Source organism: Canis aureus, chromosome 4 (genome assembly GCF_053574225.1).
Source record: "Canis aureus isolate CA01 chromosome 4, VMU_Caureus_v.1.0, whole genome shotgun sequence".
Classification (NCBI taxonomy): Eukaryota; Metazoa; Chordata; class Mammalia; order Carnivora; family Canidae; genus Canis; species Canis aureus.
Window position 1 is genome coordinate 34,336,216 of NC_135614.1, and position 21,551 is coordinate 34,357,766.

Consider the following 21,551-nt stretch of genomic DNA (forward strand, 5'->3'; position numbering starts at 1 on the left):
AAAGGACCACAACGGTTTGGGTTGGAGTGCCCAGGAAGGATACCAGACCAGTGAAGGGCTGTCCTGCACCCAGAGGCAAACATCTAGGTCAGGCTGCACAGTGGGAAAAGGAAACTACCGCTGGGCACATACCCTGCCTGCCCAGCCTCCTGGGAGAGCTTACTAAGCCCTTATCCCACAGTGAATCATCTGTGGTGAGGGGCTTCCTCTTGGTAGCTGAGGACTTTGGCAAACTTTAAGAGATCTAATTAAATCATTTTATCCCCTACACTCCATCCCTTTTTGTGTTTGCATCAGTTTCCCGGAGATATTTTTCAACTTTATTTTCCATCCTTTCTGTTGAGTTTTCAATTGTTGCTGTATCTCTTTCATTTTCAAGGGTTCTTTTGTGTTTTCAGGACATTTCTTTTTTATAATACCTATTCTTGTTTCATGGACACAATATTCTTTCTTCTCTGCACGTATTATTTATAGTTTTTTGGGAGGGGAGTATATGGAGGGGAGTTTTCTTCTTCCTGCAGTTTCTGGTTCCTTCAGGTCTTTTTGTTTGGGTCTCTGTCTTCAATGTTAAAGGTTGCCCTCCAGTGTCTTACAGTTTTGGTTTTCTGTCCATTATTAAGTGGGAAAGATAGATCCTATAAAACATACTGAATTCTGTACCTATAAAGAGAGAATATGCCTTTTTATGCAAGTGAATATGGAATATTCCCGAAAATTGAGCAAATGTTATGCCACCAAGAAAATCTCAAGAAATTCCAAAGAATAGAAATATACAAATAACATTCTCTAATCATAATGTAATAATACTTCTAGAAATTAATGACAGAGGGGCGCCTGAGTGGCTCAGTCAGTTAAGTGTCTGCCTTCAGCTCAGATCATGATCCCAGGATCCTAAGTTCCCCAGGGAGCCTGCTTCTCCCTCTCCTTCTGCCTGTTACGCCCCCTGCTTGTGCTCTCTTTCTCTCTTTGTCAAATAAATACATAGAATTTTTTTAAAAAGAAATTAATGGCAATTTCTTAAAATGTTTTAATTTTCTTTTCCCTGCTAAGTTAAAAATGTTTAAATAATTACTGGGATAAAGGGAAAATAAAAAATAAAATAGCAGAATTTCTTGAAGATAAAAATGAAAACACACACAATCTCTGTGATACTGCTAAAGCATGTATCATGTATCACAGGAAAACTTATAGCTTTAAATACCTGGTACAGTCAAAATGGAAACATAAATATAACTTAATTTAACATCCAAAATGAAAAGCTAGAAAAAAATTAGATAAGCCAAAAGAAAGAAGAAAGGAATTAGTAAAGATGAACTTACAAATAATAATTTCAAAAACAGAAAAGAGAAGAATTAACAAATCCAAAAGTTGGTTATTTGAAAAACACAAATACAGAAACCATTAGCTAATTTGAGCTTTAAATAGGGAGAAAGCACAGGGCGCCTGAGTGGCTTAGGGTTAAGCAGTTGGGTTCTGCTCAGGTCATGATCTCAGGGTCCTGGGATTGAGCCCCAAGACAGGCTCCCTGCTCAGCGGGGAGTCTGCTTCTCCCTCTGCCTCTGTCTCTCTCCCTTACTCATGCTCTCCCTCTCCCAAATAAATAAATAAAATCTTTAAAAAAGGGAGAAGGTGCAAATATACAAAAAATAGAAATGATAAAGGGGAAATAGCATGAAAACAGAGAATACGATTTTTAAGAAGAAAATACTTTGTATAACTATGCAAATAAATGTAAAGACTTAGAAGGAATAGGTATGTTTTTAGGCAAACACAACTTACCAAAATTGATCCTAATAGAGAGACATACAGTCGAAAAAACTAGTTAATGTAAAAGAAATAAAAAGGCTGAAAGGTTATTCCCCCAAAAGAAAAACACAAAGCATATACAAAAAAGACAAGTGGTTTCACAAAGAAATTCTACATAATCTTTAAGGATCAGGTAATTCCACTGTTAAATTATCTTAGTGTTTCATTTTAGGAAGCATATAAAATATTAATCCCAAACCTGATAAGGATTGCCAGGTTTTTATTCTAATAAACTTCAAATTTATTTGGAAAAAAGTCCAAAGATTTTTATTCAAATAAAGGGAAACCACAGACCATTTTCACTAAAGAATGTCAATGAAAAAAAATATAGAATCTAACAGCAAATTTAAAAAATACCTTGTGATCCAGTGGGGTTTATTTCAAGAATGCAAAAGAAGGCAATATTAGAAAACCCATTAATACATAAGCATCTCCACAGATGTAATAAAGGCATCTGACAAGATTCAGCATCTATTTGTGTGTTTTTTTAAGCCAAAACACTTAGTAAACTAGAAATTGATACCCATATCCTTAACATGATAAATAAATATACTATAGCTCAAAAGTTATCTCCTTACTAGCTTTTCTGCTAAAGAAATGAACAAAATAATGTCATTATGTCTTCTATTATATAATATAAAGTTGGAGGCATTAACCAGGGATATTTACAGAGAACAAACTGCATATCTGGAAAACACCAAAGAATTAACGGGAAAAGCAGTACAAAGAAGACAATTTAGTAAAGTATCCAAAAAAGTTATCAAACCAATGTATAAAACCTAAAGACCTTCACACATGCAAACAAGAAACAGAAGGAGTCCCCATTTATTACAGCACACAAAATACCAAGGCATAGATATTAGACATAATAACCAAAGAAGGAAAACTGTGAAATGACTAAGAAATCCCAAATTTGAATATGAAAAAATGGAAAGACATCAAGTTGCTGGATAGGAAGATACAACCTCATAGAGATGTCTATTCTCCCTAATTTATAAATGCAGACCAATTCCAATAAAAATATTATTTTATTTTTTTTTATTTTCTGAAACCACATTAGTTGATGATAAAATTTGAGGAACAGAGAAGCAAAATTTGACAAAAAACCTCTGGAAAAAAGAAAGCAATAGAGAGACTTGGAGCTGATCTTATACAGCTTTTATATTTAAAACATTTTGGTAATGGCCCATTAATATGCAGGAAGATCGATAAAACAGAATTTAAAAATCCAGAAATAGACTCAATTCCATTTATAAAGGTAATATATGACAAAGGCAGCATCTCAAATTGATGAGGTAACAAAAGGCAAGCTGAGGGCAAAAGGCAAAGTGACACTCCACATACCCTCGGCCCACAAGATGGCAGTGGGATGTGTTTCATTCTCCAGGCACTCATGACTGCCCAAGAACAAAGAAAGAAAAACAAATGGCCAACTGATAAAGATCACAGTCATGCAGGACCTGAAATTCTGTCAGTTTGTCACTGCCCTAATAATTTACAAGAAAAACACAATCTTAATAGTAGCCAGACTTCCAGGAACCTATAGACTCAATTTCTTGGAGCCCTAACATCACCTTCTCCTTCCATAGGATAAGAAACTACATAATCAGTCATTCCTCAGACTTATAATGCAGCTTTTTCTGCCCACAGGTCCTGTCCTATGCTTGGTTAAAGATGGTTAATGAAACCATCTTTTTGCACTGGAAACATCTCAAGAATTCTTTCTTGACCATTCACTTTTGGACCCAAACATCAAAACTCATCATTCTGGTGCTCAACGTGGGGCTCAAGTCTTCTCACTTGGACTCGGAGCTTTGGTGCCAACTTGGTGAGTAATTCCTCTTCTCTTTCTCTCTGTCATTTCAGGGGCTATTCAAAGACTATGGGCTTATTGGAAAACTTTCATGTTGATTGTTCAGGCTGTAATCCTCTAGCCCATGGCTACTCTAGAGGGAGGAAAAAAACCTGCCTGTTGGCTGGAAGTTAGTACCATGGTACCGGAATGGTAATAAGACCTAGAAACTTGATGGCCTCTCATCGTTTCTGTCTTTATGCAAAGTTGTCTTTTCTTGGGCACAGGACAGCCATCTAAGTCACTAGGACAGCTGTCAATCTTAAGACTGAGATTTCTCGGGGATCCCTGGGTGGCACAGCGGTTTGGCACCTGCCTTTGGCCCAGGGCGCGATCCTGGAGACCCGGGATCGAATCCCACATCGGGCTCCCGGTGCATGGAGCCTGCTTCTCCCTCTGCCTATGTCTCTGCCCCTCTCTCTCTCTCTCTCTGTGTGTGACTATCATAAATAAATAAAAATTAAAAAAAAAAAAAAAAAAAAAAAAAAAAAAAGACTGAGATTTCTCCTAATTGGTCTAATCTGGTCCCCTTCACATCTCTGGTCTAACCACTTTTGGTGGCATGACCTCCACCTGGAGCCAGCTGAAATGAGTACCCAGTTGAGTTAAAACCCAACCAGGGACTATTTCCTAGGGAAGCCAGCTGTAAAAACTACATGTGTTGAAATGTCACTTAGATCATGGTGGATTTCTATCCTTACTGTTTTCTGTCCATGTCCCTTACTCACTACTTAAATTACAAAATTGGGTAATTTTCCCCTTGTAAAACATTTTTTGTGTGTTTTCCCTGGGTTAAAAATGGCAAGTTCTTCATGGCACAGCATGACATTTCGGACCATTCACTGGCACCATTTGCAGCCTAGGATGCAATCAGGAAGTGGGGGCAATATCCCCCATATCCCTCCTACAAGGCAGGGTGGTGATTATAGCAACTTCTTTTGAATGGACTGCTCCAGTCCTTTGATACCAGGAATCTCTGACATATCCTTCATGGGATGCCACCTAGGAGTTGGGGATGGATTTTTTTCTGGTAATGGACTTTCTCTACTTTTCTAGGAACATGGGATCTTCTTCTTCAGTTCCCAAGGGTTCTCCCTTGGGATGCCTTTTAACCCACTGGAATCAATTTGGATTGCAAGATTTAAGAAAAAACCTGGTCTTCTTCTGTAATACTGCATGGCCTCAGTACTCCTTGAGAGACAAGGAAAAACGGTCTATTGATGGGACATTAAGCTTCAGTATAATCTATCACTTAGGTCTCTTCTGCAAAAAGCAGGGCAAATGGACTGAGGTACCCTAGTCCAGGCCTTCATGGCCCTAAATCAGGACCCTGACCTAAGGCCCTCTTGCAGAATGTGTCTAGCTACCAACCAGGTTAATAAATCTCTCTGGACATACTGGATGATGATTGTCTAAATAGGTCCATTCCTCCTAATTCACTTTGGCTACTGGAGGAATCACTGGCTGGTCCAAACAAAGAGGACATTGCCTCTGTTGCTATCCTTCTTCCTTATAAACCTCAAGACCCCTCAGCTCCCAGCCCCGCTGGACATACCAGGAGCAGAACTATCATCTGGCAGTTCCACCTAAATCTGGATCACATCCTCTTAGGGAGGTTTCTATTGGAGAAATAGGCACAATTAAAATCCATGCCCCATTCTCCATGACAGACCTGACTCAGATAAAACAACAGAACAATATTCGGAAAACCTTTCTCAATTTATGGAGGGCTTTCAACAATGATCTATTAAGTTTGATTTGATCTGGCAAGATATATATACATCATATTAACCCATTGTTGCACTCCTGAGGAAAAGAATCATATCTGGGCAGGGGCTCAAGAATTTGCTGATGAGCTAGCAGCCAGAATAGAGGCTGTCATCAGGTGGGGGTTTGTTTCCAATACTGAATCTCCCAGGAATTACCAAAAGAGACAGGGAAAGGAAAGACCATAATCACCTGTTTAATAGAAAGAATGAGAAAAGGATTCTCTAAACCTGTAAACTTTGATAAAATTTAGGAAGTCACTCAAAGAGGTGATGAGAATCCAGCTCTATTTCAGGGTCACTCAATAGAAGCCATCCATAAATATACAAATCTGGACACAATCTCATTTGAGAGAACAACCACACAAACCATGCATTTTTTAAGTTGGCACCTGACATTTGCCAAAAAAATGACTAGAATGACTTTAGGTCCCCAAACCCCCACCCAGTGCCTATTAGAAGTAGCTACTGGAGTCTTTAATAATAGAGGTATGGCCTTACAGCAGGAAAAGGACTGGAGAGCTAAACTGCAGGATAAAATACAGATTCAAATATTGGCTGCTGCTATTGCAGATTCCCTACAACACCAGACCAACCAGGGGCCAAAGAAAATGCCTCTATCAGACAAAGGATCGAGTAAGACCCCATGCAATGAATGTGGCCAAATGAGACACTGGAGCAAAGAATGTCCAGACAAATGCTTTCCACCAGGGCCGTGTCCTGTTTGTAAGAACAAAGGATATTGGAAGAGAGACTGTCCTCAACTCCAGAGAAAGATGAAGACAGGAACTCACTTCCCCACCCAAGAGCAGAAACTGGAGGGTCTGGCATGATGGGCCCCTCAAGCTGGTCTGGCTGCCTTTGACAGCAAGATTACAGAGCCCTGGGTTATCTTGGATGTGGGAGGTAAGTTTATCAATTTTCTTATTGATACAGGAACCACTTACTCTGTTCTTATTTAGCACTCTGGCCCTACTTGTCTTTCTAACCATAAAACTGTTAGCATAGAAGGGTAAACTAAAATGTGCCACCAGACAATGCTTTCAGCTTGCAAATATAGAAGTCCATTGGTTGTTCATATTTTTCTAGTCTTTCCATCTTGCTCCACTCCATTACTCGGACAAGACTTGATATATAAACTAGGGAGCAGGTTTGCTCTCACTAAAAAAGAAGGTGGATGACATGTTCTCTTTAACACCTGGAGAATTAAAACCTTACCCCAATATCTCTTCTAATATCTGGAAGGCAGTAACTCCGCAGGTCTGGGATTCTGACATCCTCGGATGGGCTCTCAAAGCCCAACCCATAAAATGACCTCAAAGGACTCAACCACTATACCTCACAAAAAACAATACCCCTAAAAAACCTGAGGCAAAAGCCGGCTTACAACCACTTATTGTTAAGTTTCTCAAACATGGTATTTTTAAGACCTTGTCAATCTCCTTATAATACTCCAATCTTACCAGTAAAAAGGCCAAATGAGGAATATGAAATGATTCAAGATTTAAGAGCTATAAATGAACCAGTTGTGTCTACTCATCCTATAGTGCCAAATCCATATACTATTCTCACCCAGGGCCCTGGTTATCCCAACTGGTTTACAGTATTTGACTTAAAAGCCACCTTCTTTTGCATCCCTCTAAATGAAGAAACACAGCCATTCTATGATTTTGAATGGACCTCACTTTTAAGCTCACAGGCTGCTCAATCAGCTTGGATAGTCTTGCTGCAGGGATTTAGAGATAGTCCTCACCTACTCGGGGCTGCACTTGATATCCATGATATCTCTCTGTCTCAAGGGACTAGAGTTCACTATGTGGATGATATTTTAATCTCTAGCCCTGCAAAAGAAACATCTGATAGTAATTCCATAATTTACCTTAATTTCTTGGCAGACAGAGGGTATCACTTCTCCCCTAAAAAGACATACGTATCTAAACAGAAAGTACAATATTTGGGATATGAACTAACACCATGTCACTGCACCCTGTCTACTGACTGGAAAAAAGCTATATTAGACCTTGGACCCCCCGTTAAGAAATAAACAACTCCATACTTGCCTAGGCATGCAGGTTTTTGCTACTTGTGGATTCCTGGATTTGGGCTCTTAGCCAAACCATTGTATGATTCAATTAAAGGCCCCGATGAAGAAACTTTACTCTGGACTAAAGCCCAGCAGACAGCCTTTCAAACATTAAGAGCTAAGCTTTCATCAGCCCCAGCTTTGGCTTTACTAAACCTAGAAAAACTTTTCATTTTATATGTAACAGAAAAAAAACAGGGACAAGCTCTGGGAGTTCTTATCCAGAAATTAGGAAGTGAAAAAGGACCGGTGGGCTATTTTTCATAGTCATTTGATAATGTAGCTCATGGGTGGCCAGCTGGTCTTCGAGCAGTGGCTGGAACAGCCCTCCCTCCTGGTAGAAGCAGCTTCAAAGCTTACCATGGGACAATCCTTGACATTGATGACTCCACATCAGGTTCAAAGTGTCCTAGAGACCAAAGGCCACCAATGGATGATGGGAGGCTGACTTACTAAATACCAGGCTATGCTTTTAGACACACCTAAATTAATATTTAAAACCTGTCAAACTTTAAACCCAGCTACTCTTATGCCTGTACCTGACCATCATACTTCTCTGTTAAAGCATGACTGCTCAGAGATTATTGATCTTGTTTATTCTAGCAGACCAGATTTAAAAGATTCCCCTATTGAAAATGCAGATAACAATTGGTTTACAGTCCACAGTTGCAGATGGCAGTAGCTTCATGAATAAGGGAGAAAGAAAAGCTGGGTATGTTGTAGTTAAACTAAGACCATTGAGGCAAAAGCCCTTCCAATAAATACTTATGCTCCAAAGGCTGGATTAATAGCATTTACCTGTGCTCTTCAATTGGCAAAAGCTCTACAAATTAATATTTATACTGACTCCAAATATGCTTTTCCAGTGCTAAGTGCCTATGGGGCAGTTTGGAAGGAAAGGGGATTATTATCAAGCCCTAACTCCCCAAACATGGGCCTGAAATAATTAATGCTTCTTGAGGCTGTACACCTAAGGAGGCAGCTGTAATTCTCATCCGAGGACATCAAAAGGATATGATCTTAGAACCTAAAGGAAAAAAAAAGAAAAAGAAAAAGAAAAAAAAGGACCTAAAGGAAAACAATTTTGCAGGCCATCCAGCCAAGCAGGTAGCACAAAATAAATATTATTTTACACTTATAAATATTAAGTCTTGACTCCAATAAAGTCCCTAACTCCAGTCTATTCAGACCAAGAAATTCACCTAGCTCAGGAGTGAGGATATTTAAAAATGCATAGGACTGGCTTTTTAATCATGAGCGAAAAATCTTTATACCCAAAAATAACACTCAACATTTAGAAGGGGTATCAGGGCAAACATGTTCTCAAACCACTGTACTGCAGGCCTGGTTTGCACCGATGGGATAAGGCCACCCAGAACCGGAGGGCAAGCTCCAGGTTGGAACCCGGGGGTGGGGGAGGGGGTGGGGTTCCTGTGGAACTAACCTAGGTCCGGGCTTTCCTCCAGCGGAAAGCAGGAACCAATTCCTGGCAAGAGGAACCCAGATTGACGGTGCCATGGAGATGCTGCAGATCTTAGCCGTCAGCCTCAGCAAGACCCCGCGGTCTGGTGGGTTCAGGCAGGCTGCAGAGCGCAGCAGGGCTGGGGGCGCAGGGGTGGACAGGACGGGAATGCTGCAGGCGGGAGGGGAGCCCCCATCCGTCCCGGAGCTCAACCCTCGAGCTTCCACGGGGTCGGAGGCGGAGTTAGGTCTGGCCGCGGTCACGCAGCGCAGGTTAGAGCACGTTAGAGCACGTTAGAGCAGGGCGCGGGCGCAGCCCAGGTCAGCCCCGCGGCCGACCCCCGAGCCCGGGTGCAGACAAGCAAGGTCGGGCGGAGGGCGGGGCGGCCCGGGGTGGGCGGGGCCTGCGGAGGCGGGGGCGGGGCCAGAGGTGGGCCGAGGCTGGCCCGAAGGCGGGGCCTGGCCGCGCGGGGAGTGCGCCTGCGCGGGGGGCGCCGGGGGCGCCGGGGGCGGGGCCGCGCGTGCGCGGTGCGCGTGCCCCGGAGGGCGGAGTCCAGGGCGGGCGCAGGCCGAGGGAGGGGGCGCGGCGCGTCCGGAGTCAGGCGCTGGCTCGGGCCGCGGACGCGATGCTGGCTGCGGCGGGCCGGGCGGCGGGGATGTGACGGGCCGCCCTCGCCTCACCTGCGCTCCTCGGGCGGCCCGCGGGCGGGGAGGCGGCGGCGTGACCTCCGCACGGTGAGAGCCGGGGGCGGGGGCGGGCCGGGGCCGGGGTCGGGCCGGGCCGGGTCGGGGTCGGGGTCGGGGTCGAGGTCGGGTCTGGTCGAGGTCGAGGTCGGGTCGGGGTCGGGGTCGGGGCCGGGCGCGGCCGTCCGGGGGGGAGGGGCCCTGCACCTGCGGCGAGGCCGTGACCCCCGGCGCCCCCCGCGCCCCCGAGCGGCTCGAGGAGGGGCGAGCGCCGAGCCCGGGGCGGGGAGGGTCGGACGCCCCGCGCCCCGCGGGCAGTGACGGGCGCTGGGGCCGCGCCTTCCTGGAGCAATCAGGGCGAGGCCACGTCCCCCAGTGATTTCAGAGCCAGGATGCTCGTGCGGGTTGATGGGGGAAAGTACCCGGGTGCCCCGAAGGACGGCTGTTCTTTTTCTTTTTTTTTTCTTCTTCTTCTTCTTCTTTTTTTTTAATGGGCCCCAAACAAAGACACACCCTAGGGCACATCCTGAGACCAAACTTCGGTGGACCCCACGGTTGCCAGAGGGTCCAGATGCTGCTTCTCGTCTCCTGTGGACACCTGCTGTCTTTAGACCTATCGGTGGTTTTTTTTTTTTTTTTTAAATGCTCCTACTTTTTTTTTTTCTTCTTCTTCTTTTTTTTTTTTTTTTTTTTTTTAATCAAAGTAAAAGGAAGAATGGTGCCTCTGAGGTACAGTCCTTGGTGGCTAAGCCCGAGTTTGAATTGCAATGATTGCCAATTCATGTCTGTAGGGCTCCCCAGCCGGGGAGGCTTGCAGCCCCGAGACTAGGCCTTGGCAGTGTGGACCCTACTGACGCACGGACCTCGAGGTCCCAGAGTGAAATGTGCATGTCTCACTCCCATCCGTGAGATGAAAATTGAGCTCTAGTCTTTTCAGGATAGACGTTCGCGAAGGCATTCCTATTCTCCCGATTAAAATATAATGGAGCCTATTATTTTTGCCATTTTAAAAACACAACAAAAACAGCACATCATCTTTTGGGCTGGTTTAAAGATTTTAAACCTCTCCTTTAACCGAAAGGGATTCTCAAGGCACCCCCCCCCCCCACACACATGCACAAAACATGGCTTATCTGCAATCCATATAGGATAAGGTCTTAAACGCTCCTGAATGTTTTGCCTCGAGTCCATCTTCTCAGACATTTATTCCTGTTTTGTCTTGTGATTTATTATGGCTCTTTAGTATTATTTGATGGTTTCCTTTAGTGTTCCCAACACCATTGACTTCAACACACACTTTCCTGAGTCCTTTAGCCATAATTCTTACTCTTTCACCCCGGTGTGATACTGATGTGCCTTGGTAAGAAACTGCTAGAAGAAGCATCCTGAGAGCAAGAAGTCTCCATTTGAAACAATAGCAACAACCAGCCATTTATCCTATATTTCCAGATGGAGACCTTCTTTTTTTTTTTGGTTGTTGTTGCTTTGGCTCAACTGCTTGGTGTGTTGGAAGAAGGGGACTTTGCTTCCATCAGTGACTCAGTATAGGTTGCTGAGTCCATCATGACTCTACATAATCTGTGTGTGATCGAAGTCAGAGTCCTTTACAGTGGCTGTTAACTTGCGTTTCTGATTCTGTTTCTACCATTTCGCCCACCTCTCCATACAAAGACTACTTAAGGGTTCTCGGAAGATGACATCTTCCTTTGTGATTTTACACCGTTCACTCTGTTGAGAATTCTTCTCTACCTCGTATACTCTTCAAGACCCTCCTGAAAATATCACCTCTGGAAGCGGTCCAGACATCTTATCCCCTTTGTCTTGACTGACCCAATGCACATCATTTGTTATGCATTTAGCATTTGTCAGTTAGTGATGATGTGTTTATGTGTCTGTCTCCATAAGATTTTTGGGTTTCTTCCGAAAGGACCTTTGCAACTCTCCCATGTACTCTTATGTGGTACAGGTACTCAACCGTTAATTGAATTTTTGAGGAATGCTCTTAATTCTGAATATAGGTTTAAGATAGGCAAACTTTGTTAACTATCTCTTGCAATATCGGAAAACATGGGAAAAATGAATATGCAAGTTGCATTGAAATTTCCAAGAACACAGTCAAAAGTGTTGCTGGTTGGGACTAAAAACCCCAGTTATGACAGCAAAAACCAATGCATTCTGTGATGCAAGACTAAAAAAGGCATGGCCGGTAAGGATTGCTGCTTTGTTAATTCATAGGACTTTATTTTGAGGCAAAGTAATTTACCCAAGGTCATGCAAGTAGAAAGGGACAGACCTGAGATACAGCTTTGACTGTATTTTACCTTTGTCCCCAGTTTCCTAATTCAGAGTCTTAATGATTGTTCTACAATCGGAGTGGAAGATTTTGAGGGGCATAGACATGTATTAGTAAAGGGGTCTATAAATAGAATGTTGAATTTGAAGGAATCAATAAATTACTTGGTTCAACTTTAAAAATTTTACCCATTAAACAACTAACGCTCGAAAGATAAGTGCCTTGTTTGAGGTTGCTTAGAGTCAGTCGTACCCCACATCTCCTGACCTCATGCTTGTGTCCTTTTCATTACTTCATGGTGCTTTTGGGGAAGATGAGGAGGCTGCCAATTTTCAGAGGGAGAACAAACCAGCTTGTATTTTCTCCCTCCTTGAATACTTAGCTGCCACTCTTGGGACCTCAGAGCCCTTGAGTGGTGAGAAACATGATTATTCATTTGGGGATAGAGGAGAAACCTAACCTTCATTACTCCGTTGGCCAAATAGTTTTTAACTTCAGTGCTTGGGGCCCTCTCCAGATGCCCCATCACAAGTGGCTTCTGCTTGCCATATGGGGATCCCACATATAGTTACGTTTTGATGGTAAAATGAGATTTTAATATAATAAGGTTACAGATGGCTGGTAGCATGGCTAAAATTACACGTAGGGCTAGTGTGTGCGTGAGAAGAGTCTATCTGATTACTCTTCCGTGATAGGTTTTGGGGGAAAGAAGATGGACAGTTGTGGTTTTATGCCTCTGAAAAGCCAGTTTCCAAGCGTGTACTTACTCTAGTGGGCCTGATCAATTCCAACAAGCTTTTTACTTTACAAACAACTTAATGATGAAAGAAATAAGAAAAAAAAAAGTTTACTTTTTCTTCTCATTTGTTTCTCACCAAATCTACGTGATTTTATACTATAATCAAAGCATAAATATAATGTTCAATATTTACTTTCATATATAATGTTTTCTTTTTTGCTGTGATTTTTGTACATTTCAATTATACAATGTTACAGTGAATTGAGTTACTTATTTTTAATAGTTAGACATACTAGTTTCTTGTTTTGCAAGGAATGCAGTTATCACATGGTTGTGCTATGTTTTGCTTCTTCCCTTTAGGATAAAGACCCGGGAAGGAGAATTACAAGGGCAAGGGGCATGAAGGTTTTTGTCACTTTTGAAAAATATTGCCAAATTTATTTCTGAAAGTTTTTTTTTTTTTTTTTTTTATTGATTTTATTGATTTACACTGCCTCCTGCAGTTTGGTTGACCAGTTTCATCATACTTTTATAGGTTCTTAAGAGTTTGTTTTTTAAAAATAGGTGTAAGAGTACCTACTGGCTAACATCAGTGTCTACAATAGAAAAGCAAATGCAGTATTTTTCTAGTTTTACTTTCTCCTTTGTATGAGTTGTTTGTCTTTTGCCCATAAATTTATTGGAATCTTTTTACCAATTTTCATAAGCACTTAACATCATAAATATTTGAATCTCTTAAAATATGTTTCTGATCTGTTTTATTTTTATTATCGTGGACTTGGCAGTTTTTAAAATTATTAAAATCACTTACAAAAAATTTTTTGTGATTTCATCTTTTGATTGTGAGGTCCGAAAATGAATGTTAGTCCACCATCTGATGTACACTTTTATTTTCCTAAGCTTCTAGAGTTTATTTTATCATATGTATATATCTTTAGAAAATTATATATGCAATTAAGATTGAATTTAGTTTATGTGGATTTTGTACTATAGAGAATCACATTTTTATAAATATCTGAGTTTCCATTGGTAAGCAGCTGCTTTTTTTCCTTCCTGAGCTTGAATAGGAAACAACAACAAAAAAACTAACTTAGTTATTATTTTTTTTTAAATGAATGGATACTTGTTTTTAAGTAAATTATAGTAAATTTTGATAAATGAAAATTTCAGGAAAGCATATTTTGGTTAATTGAAGTTTTTGTTGGTTCATGGTTAACCGGAAGGTCATTTCTGATTTAACGCTTATTGTTAATCATTCTAAAAATATATGAAAGTAAAGCTTTGGTTATCTGCTTCCTTTGGGGAGTGAGACATTCTAGATAGATGAGCTATCCCAGGGTAATAGTTAACATTGAATGCTGGATACGGTGCTGGTACTTGGCATGGAGTTACTTACCTACTTATCTCTCATAACAACCATAGGAGGTAGGTCCTTTTTGTATCCTCACTTTGCAAATGAGGAAACTTAGGCAAAGTGACCTGCCAGAGGTAACACAGCTAGTGAGCAGTAGAACTGTTACCCAGTCAACTACTTTTAAAAGGCTCTGTTTGAGAACTGTATTATCTTATTTTCTGTGCTAAGGATTTGAACTTTGTCTTGTAGGCAATGGAAAGATATTAGATGTTTGAGAGCAAAGGGATGATAGGGTATGTTGTTTAGGGAGTTGGCTGATGTGGCAGTGTGGAAATATATTGAATTGTGTTTCTGATAGAAGGTGGTCGAAGTAGGTCATATGAGAAATGAAGCCTGAAATGCAGAGTGGATTTGGAGATCAGGGGATATTATGGAAAGATACAGGACTTAGTAACTCATGTGCAGGAGAGTGGGAAGCTGGAGTGTTCCCTACCCTATGGAGTAGGGTAATGACGAATGAATCTGTGCTTCCGACACTTTGTTCTATCTTTCATGGCACTGACTATGATGTATTGCACCTAATCTAGTGACACATTCACCCACCCTATTGGATTATGTGCATTTTTCAAGGACAGGGACTGTGTAGGAGGCATGAGCTAATACAGGATGAACTAATACAAGAAGAAGACAGAAGACTGAATTGGGGGTGGGGAAACACCAAATCACCTAAATCAAAGAGGGCCTGAAGGAGGAGGAGCTCTAGAAGGTGGCAGGTGTCAGGGAGAAGCAGGGAGAGTCATCAGTGCCAGACTGGGGAGGTGTGTTAAGGGGAGGGAAATATTAGCACAAAGGTAAATACAGGATGCTGTTGAGGCTATAGGCAGTTCTGACTGTTGTGTCCCAGTGGGATACGCTGCTGTCCGGCGCTTATGCTTACGTACAGCTACGTTGTCTTTGTTACTGACTTTTTCCTCCCTGCCTTTCTCAGTATCTTGTGGTTTTCCTGCGTTTAGCTTCTAACGCCTGCTACTGGTGCTGATGCTGGGATATGACTCAGCCTATTGAGAGCAACCAGTCAGAATCCTCCTTCCTTTTTAAGTGAATTGACAAATCAGAATATGTTAGATGTAATCTGTGAGTTTTCAGCTCTTCTCTGCTGAGTTGATTGCTTTTGAATGTTCCCCCTGAGTTACTTTTCTCACTTTCAAGACTTCTGATTGGTGGTTTTGAGATTTGGAACCATTGAGAAGCTAGAGGAGTTCTAAAGACTGGATCCATCCATGAAAGCTGAAGTTTTTCATCTGTTTACTTTTCCCTGTTGATCAGTTTGAATATAGCTGGATCATCTTCGAGGATTGTTGATCTTAAAAATGCCCTAAGGCCATCATTCCAAATATTTATGAATTTCTGTCCTGTAGTTATCTAAGGTGTGGGGCTTGTTTTAAATTTCCTTGGTCAGTTCCCAATTTATTTCATATGACTGGTTTCATAGAGCCACTTAGAAAAGGAATTTGTGTGTGATTTCTTCTGCTCTTGTTTGTTTCAGAGCATCCTTACTCTTCGCTCTGCTTTCTTCCCAATTTTCATCTGGCCGGTTTCTGTACTTGGTAAGTACAATAAAAAGGGGTAAAGGGCGTCAAAAGGATAACTACTTTTCTTTTCCCTTCTTTTCTGTAGTTTTTACCACACTCTTCTCCCCATTCACCGCTCCCAACTGTCCAATTTATCATGGTCCCCTACCCCATATCTTCAATTCTGGGTGTGGGAGTGGGAGATGCAAGACAGCTTTTTAGCTGAGGAATGCTGGATGTCTCAGGGTTTTGGTCCTTCTGTAATGTGATAATTTATAGCTTAGTAGATCCTTTCCATTCCCTGGCAATCTACCTCTCTTTAAAATACAAAAAATAAATTTAGGCCCTGTTTCTTTGAATTAATTCTCATTCATTCTCCTTCTGCCTCCCTCTCGCCCTCCCTCCTCTCTTTCCCTCCCTCCTTCCCTCTGTCTCTTTCCTTCTCCCCCTCCAGCACCCTTGCCCTCCCGCCTCTTCTTCCTTTCTTTCTCTGTCCTTCCCCCAGCTTCCTCAAACACACCCCTCCCCCCATACCAGGATACCATAATCTTGACGATAGAGCCCCTACAGAATACACTAGGGACAGCTAACTTAGGCAGACACCAGAAGGTACTTTGAATTGTTGTTGTCATCATATTAATGATATTTGGTTGCAGCCTGAGTGCTTTGGGGAAATTTGAGAGCTTTCTCTGACCATTATGACTTGGCAGCCAGTGTTGGGGTTGGCAATTACAGTTTTCTCTGACAATCATAGTTTAGAAAAGCAGGAACTATTTGTAACAGTTATTTAAGTGTAGAATGGGTCTGGTGATATTCTGGTGATACTCTGAGTCCATAGGCCAGGTTATAGGAAACATATCTGGGGAGTGGGAAGGCAGGGATGGCCATTTTTTTTTCTTATTCTTTTATTTTTATTCTTAAAAAGTTTTTTGGGTTTATTTTCTTCATTTCATGGCCATTTTGCAGTCAGCATTTTCCCGGGAGTTGAGAAGTTCCACACTTTAAATCTTCTCAACCCAGGCTTTGAGACCAGATCCTCAGTCTGGATTTTCCTGATTCATGCCATTCATCCATTAAAGAAATACCCACTGAGCATGTCCTAATAATAGTGCAGTGAAGAAAACACATTTTTTGCTGTTGTGGAACTTTCATTCTAACGACAAGATACAGAAAAGAAGCAACAGTATATGTAATATGTCAGTTATTATAGTGCTGTGGAGAAAAAGCAGAATAAGAGAGCATGCAAGGAGGATGCTGCTGTTTTATATAAGATGCTTAGAGAAGGCTGCAATGATGGATGATATTTGAGCAGATATATGGAAGAAATGAGATTGTGATCTAATCTGCAGAGATTAGGGGAGAGAGTGTTTGAGGAAGATGAAAGTAATGCAAATATCTTGTAGCTGAAGCATGCTCATCTTGCTTGAAGAGCCGCACATAGATGATTGGAGGCAATGAGGGGAATGATTAGTGGAAGATGAGGTGGGGGACTGTAAGGGGTGCTGGGAGACGGGTGCGTGGTAGATCATACGTGGCCTTGGGTGCCAGTAGGACTTTGACTTTTACTCTGAAGGGGAGAAGCACTGAAAGATTTTGGCTTGATTTAAATAGACCTCTCAGCAGTTATGTAGAGACTATCTGAGGCTAGGTGTAATGAGATCATTCAGGAGGCTCCCGCAGTAATTCAATGTGGGAGACGATAGTGATTTTAGGCAGGGATTGGCAGGAGTGCTCGCGATCTGTATACATTTTGAAAGCAAATCCAACAAAATTTGATGGTGGATTGGATGTGGCTGTTTGTTGGTTTTATCCTAATAAGTGGAAGAATTGGAATTGCCATTTACTAAGATAGGGAAGACTTTAGGAAAAGCAGGTGGGAAATAAGTTTAATTTTGGACATGTTACATTAGCAGTCCAAGCGGAGATGTTGTCTGACACAATGAGGTATACATGACTCTGCAGTTCAGGGCCGAGGTCTGGGCTGGAGGTAGAAATTTCCGGTCATTGGCATAGAGGTAGTGTTTAATACCCTGGAAACTGATTAGGATAATCTAGGAAGTATGGCTGGAGAAGAAGCCCAGAGATTCTGCCTTAGGGTCCTGTAATGTTGACAGGGAAAGGGAAAAGGAGAGGGAGAACTAGAGAAGAGCTAGAGCTAGCAAAAGAGAGCAAGAAGCACTATGAGGGAGGGGGACTCAGAGTGAATGGTATCCCTGAAGCCCGTAAGTGTTTTAAGAAGGAGGGAGAGTGTGAACAGCTGTGTCAGATGTTATTAGATCCAGGACTAGGTTGTGACTGTTAGGTTTAGCAGTATTGAAAATCATTGGTGATTATAACAAGTTCCCGGTAGATTAATGGTGATGAAAACTTTATTGGAGGGAATTTAAGAGAGAACTGTAGAGAGGAATTGGAGACAACTGATTCTTTCAAGGAGTTTGCTATAAATTGAAGAGAAAAACAGGGTGATAACTAGAAGGGATGTGGAGTCAAGGAATTATTTTTTTTAAAGATGAATGCTTTTCTAGTATATTTGAACAAATACAAAAATGTTTATAGCCGATAAAATGATCCAATAGAGAGGGAAAAATTAAAGGAGCCATGTCTTTGAAAAATAAATGAAATTAATTCTAATCTGTGATCCCACGGTCTATCATTATCAAATATATATCCTTCTGTATTGACCTATTTCTTTCAAATTAAGACAGTAGCTAGTGGAGAGAGGTATTAAAGAACATCTCCTATTCCTAATTTGGTGAATTTTTATCAGTTCAAAACTAGTTTTTATTTGTGAGTTACAAATGTGTGTTTTTTGTTTGTTTTGCTAACCTGTTTTTGTCTGGTAACTTCTCCCTGTTTATCGTTCTCAGCAGTTTTGCACAAGTGCTTGCCCTGTGGTTCTAAAATCTGTTTTGGTAATCTGTGTCCAATATGGTAGTTTTACTGTGAAGTACCGTTTTTTAAAAAGGAAAAAAATTATTCAATTAAAAAAAAACTTAAAATGTAAGTGAAGTATTCTTAAGAGAAAGATTTGATGGCCATTCTTTTCCCTTTTTCCTAATGTACTTGGCCACACTTTTTCTGTAATTGCTTCTGATTATTGAGTTGATGTTTGAGATGAGTTTAGAAACTTATGTTGAAAGCCCATATTACAGTTACATTACTTTATATGCCTTCTTCTGTGGTTCATTTATGTTTGAGTACGTAGTTGTCAATATTTAGTGCTGAAGCATTACTGTAATCGCTTTTTAATCTTCTTCATTGGTCTTCTTCCAGATTTTCTTCCCTTAGCCACTTATCCATACTTCTGACTTGAATTTCTGAAACACAGATTGGTAAGGTCTTATTGTTGCTTAAAAATCTTCTGTGGCTTTCTGTTGTCTACGGATGTTAGACACCTTTTTTTTTTTTTTGGCTTCTTGCTCACCTCCTGCCTGCACCAGCACTCTGTGGTAGAGGATTCAGAATGCTCCTTACTTGGTTCTAAGGCATATCTGATGTTTCTTATCACAGAAGAATGGTCAAATTGCTGTCTGTGTACAGAAAGTCCTCCACTTGATGTGGCCTTTATCTTCTGTCATGGTTCCATGAAGAAGGGAAACTCTGACATCTCTATGGTTTTGCACATAATATTCCTTTTTTCCAGAATACCATCCAACTTCTTAGCTACTTTGTTAAATCACCTCTTCTTTTTAAAAATCCAAATAAAAGTCTCCTCCCCTGGGAAAGCTTCTAGGCATATTTTCATCATGTCTCCTCTATCCTTCCTCCATTATATTCTCTGTTACTTGTATTCTTGTAACATTTGCACGAAGTTATCTTATTGTAGTATTTGCTGTATTTTTAATCTGTTTGCTTTCATGGCTGGGTCTTCCTTACCTCAACACTAAACTTAGAGTCTCTCAATAAATTTTTGTTGATTGAATAATTGAGTAAAGCAAAGGATTATTCAACGTTGACCCGGTTTTGATTGACCCATTTGGTTGGGCTTTTTGCATCAATATAATTTGTAAAGATTATACAAATGAGTAATTCAGATAGATTATGTATCTCAAATCTTTTTTTGTCTGAATATCTGAATATTTTTCCTTTGTGGTTTCAATTTTTTTCTCTTTGATGTTTCTATCTGGTTATCCTTCCCCACCGTCTCTATCCTAGACATATCTTAAACTCATTTTCTCTACTTGATCTTGACTTTGCATTAGTGTTTTCTGTAGCATCATCTTGTAAGTTACTTAGGTTTCTGTGTAGTATTTTTAAGTCTCACTTCATATCTTATTATTATTGAGTTCTATTATAATCCAACTAATCCAACAAACAGTTTTTGGCCACATCCTGTGTTCCTGATTTGTCAGTACTCGTGATGAGAGGCTGAAGAAGAGAAGGTCTCAGTCCGTGAACTATTGTGATATATGATGAGTATAGTACTTTAGTAATAGTGGAATATCTAGGGCACCTTGGGAGTAGAGAAATCTCTTTTTTATGTACTCCTTAATTCTTACTTTGGCTACTACCAGTCCTTTTCAGGCCTTAGATAATTTTAAGACTGCTTAATAGTTTGTCTAGCCTTAACTCTCTTGTCATTCCAGTTCATGAACACTGTCATCAGATTGCTTCATTGTCTTTAAGAGAAAAAAACAAAAACAAAAACAACCAAGTCCTTCTTTCTGCTCATGGAAATCCAAAATAGAATATAATCTGGAATGCAAAGGCTTTGGCCCAGACTTCCTTTCTCCTCTTCTGCTACATGAACTCTCCATTCCAGCAAAACTCTTCTACGTTCTGTTCTGAACACACTTCATACTTTTCCTTTTTTGCTTTGTTTGAGCCATTCTGCCATCCGAAACAGTGTTGTTACTTTTGCTTCTTTTACTTACTGAAATTGTATCTATTCTTGGATGTAGTTCCTGGTTGTTAAATATGGTGTGAACCTTTTAGATGACCATGCCCATGTTCATAATACCTTGTCTGCCTTCCTGACATCATTCCTGTTCCCTTTTCTTACCTATTGTTTCTCAGCTGTCTTTTACCAGTCCCATCCTTTAATGTTGGTGTGTCCTGGGGTTTTCAGTCTGACCTCTTTATCTTCATTCTGTCATGCTTTCTTGGAACACATATTGTGTTTCATTATCTCCTTTGTGTTCATTTCTTCGGCCCTGTTTACCTCTTGAGCACTCCAGTCCTTAGGTTTGCTACTTAGAATGCTCACTTGATTGTATAGTAGAAAACCTGAAACTTAGAAACATCAAAAATTAAGTACATGTTTTTCTCTAGACTCATGTATTCACCTCATTTTCCTATTTTGGTTAATGATGCTGCCAGTCACTCAGTTACTCAAATTATAAACCTGGGAATCATCCTGACTTCTGGTCTCCTCGCCCTCATTTTCTGTTAGCTGGTAAGTTCTACCGTTGGCGCTGTTCTCCATTCCCTTTACAGTTTCCTTGGGCCAGGCTCTAATATCCTGAGTAGACCATTGCAAAAAGTCCTTGAAAGTAAGTTTTCTGCCTGACGCTGGATATTGTATAAGAAATTCATGTTGAGGGCAGCCCTGGTGGCGCAGCAGTTTAGTGCCGCCTGCAGCCCAGGGCCTGATCCTGGAGACCCGGGATCGAGTCCCGCGTCGGGCTCCCTTGCGTGGAGTCTGCTTCTCCCTCTGCCTCTCTCTCACTCGCTCTGTATCTCTCATGAGTAAATAAAATAAAATCTTTAAAAAAAAAAAAAGAAATTCATGTTGATTCTATCTGGAGGAATGGCAGAAACAAAATAGCTTTTTGTCTTCTACCCTAAGTAGCACCAGAACCATGGAGTAGTAATCTTTATGTATCCATAAAAGGTCAATTTCCTAATATCTCTAGAAGATGATAGTAAGAAATAATTTATGCTTTGTATAAGAAATTTGTGGATTAAGAAAATATTATTTCTAAGGATTAAAGGGAAAAGGC

The 21,551-nt window shown here is 41.0% G+C and overlaps 1 protein-coding gene and 1 long non-coding RNA gene across 11 annotated transcripts in view; one reads left to right on the forward strand and one right to left on the reverse strand.

Moving 5' to 3' along the window:
* The window catches only part of LOC144312491 (uncharacterized), a 38,534-nt gene extending 29,181 nt beyond the window's left edge, over positions 1-9,353 (reverse strand). The window contains exon 1 of the long non-coding RNA XR_013377975.1: positions 8,952-9,353. This is a non-coding gene — a long non-coding RNA (uncharacterized LOC144312491). The remainder of the gene's footprint in view (positions 1-8,951) is intronic.
* Positions 9,354-9,563: 210 nt separating this feature from the next.
* The window catches only part of CCSER2 (coiled-coil serine rich protein 2), a 186,032-nt gene continuing 174,044 nt past the window's right edge, over positions 9,564-21,551 (forward strand). For 4 of the 10 annotated variants that reach the window (XM_077895235.1, XM_077895237.1, XM_077895236.1 and 1 more), the window contains exons 1-2: positions 9,568-9,703; positions 15,585-15,645. The gene's annotated coding sequence lies outside the window, so the exon portion shown is untranslated. Of the gene's footprint in view, positions 9,704-15,584; positions 15,646-21,551 lie in introns of all 10 variants that reach the window. The other 6 variants (XR_013377973.1, XM_077895238.1, XM_077895240.1 and 3 more) reach the window with 4 other exon arrangements.